We start from the raw sequence: 1,957 nt of genomic DNA, 5'->3' as shown, positions 1-1,957 counted from the left end.
AATATATGCATGCCTGGTTTTGTTTGGAAAAGAAACGGATGAATAAGACGACTCGGCGAGGAGGAGTGGAGCGCTATGCTACCTTGGTTGCTACTCGATTATTTTCTCTTGTTAATGGCTAAGTGTCTCCCAATTTTTCCTCTCAAAATGACTCTGAATTCTCTCAGATTTTTGGTGGATAGGGGAAGGGGAAGATAGTTAGGAGGGTGAGGAGAAATGGTAGCAATATAAGGGGAAATGCAAGACCAAGTCTATTTCTATTTGAAATTTGAATTTTTGTTTGCTATCAAATCTTCTTGGGGGGAATGAGGTGGCCGATTATTACATGCTAAACAAGGTTAGGTAAATGCTTATTAATTAATTAAATGATGCTAAAAAAATGAAGGGATTATCCTACTAATATAAAACAAGGAAAGGGTCAAAGGTTGAGTTGGCAAGGAAATTGATTACTCATCTAAGGTGGCCGAAAATTAAACAAATAAATGGAGGGGAAAATGTTGTCTAGTTGATAAATTTTAAACCTTTAAAGCCTTACCTATTCTTTGAATAATTTAGTGATTTAATCCCTTAATTATTGAACTTAAATGAATTTGGTTTCTACTCACCTCAAGTTGTATAAATAATTCCCTAAACCTCCTTATTAACTTAATTTAACTTACTTGCTAGCTAAATTAAATTCTGGAAATGTTTTCTGAATCTTAAATTTTATCTCTAAACTCCAACTCCTGTCCGGCCTCACTGAAATAACTGAAATGATAAAAAAATTAAACTACTACTTAAAATAATTAAATTTAGAAACTCATGCAATAAAAATAATTTTAATTTAAATACTAGAATTATGCATGGCTCATACGTAGTCTAAGTTAAGGGTTCTACACCCTAGGTATCAAATGATAGCGCCTGCAAGAACCATTCAATTATGGTTAGCGTACAGTACGGTCCCTTCAACTCATATATCCCGATCGATTCGACAACCATTGGTATATCGAGAGTTGTCAATGAATCGATACTATGTGTCATGTCGTAGTTCCATCGATGGTGTAATCTATGAAATCCCTTTCATAATTACCATCATATTCTGATCAGAGATTTCAAACTACATACACATAGGATATCCATACCCGAAGGAAAGTTATGAATTCCCGATTACAATGCATCGACTCCTATATGTTTCGACAGAACACCCAACGTTGCCACCTGATGACCCCATGAGAGTCGGTGAACAAGTCAAAGTGCAACGCTAGCACATAGAGTCTCAATGTTTTCCCGGGTCACAAGGACTAATGGTGTACAACCATAAACTAGGACGTTTCCACTCGATAAGTGAGAACCACTTGGAAAGTCCTTTATGGAGGGTTGTTCAGTGCACTCTACCAGGAGCACCTATCTGCATGTTCGGACATCACAATGTCCCCTACCAATGAAACATGGTACTCACATTGCAGATACTAATCTCGAACTCGAGCGGCCTATATCCTTCTTAGTGGCGGCTGAATCGACTAGGAACAGTTTAGAATATACAGTATTCCAAATATGAGTTTCATGATACTCATCATATGAGCATCTCATATTCTTTCTACTATTTGTATATTCAAGGACTTTATCTATGCAACTAGCATGGGTATACAGATAAAGAAGTGCCAAAACAATAATTTCAAATATTATTAAAATAAAGATTGTTTATACATAGAGTTTCATTGTGAACACTCGGCCAACACTTGGCTCGACGTGCACCTACTCTAACAATCTCCCACTTGCACTGGAGCCAACTACCCATATGCTTCAAACCCATCGATTCGCGATGCTTCTCGAATAATGGTCCAGGTAAAGGCTTAGTTAGCGGATCAGCAACATTATCTGCGAAGCCGACTTTGTCAATCGACACTTCTCCTCTTTCCACAATCTTTCGGAGGATGTGGTACTTTCTCAATACATGTTTGGACTTCTGATGAGACCT

Source organism: Primulina huaijiensis, chromosome 4 (genome assembly GCF_012295235.1).
Source record: "Primulina huaijiensis isolate GDHJ02 chromosome 4, ASM1229523v2, whole genome shotgun sequence".
Lineage (NCBI taxonomy): Eukaryota > Viridiplantae > Streptophyta > Magnoliopsida > Lamiales > Gesneriaceae > Primulina > Primulina huaijiensis.
This window is presented reverse-complemented; position numbering follows the sequence as displayed.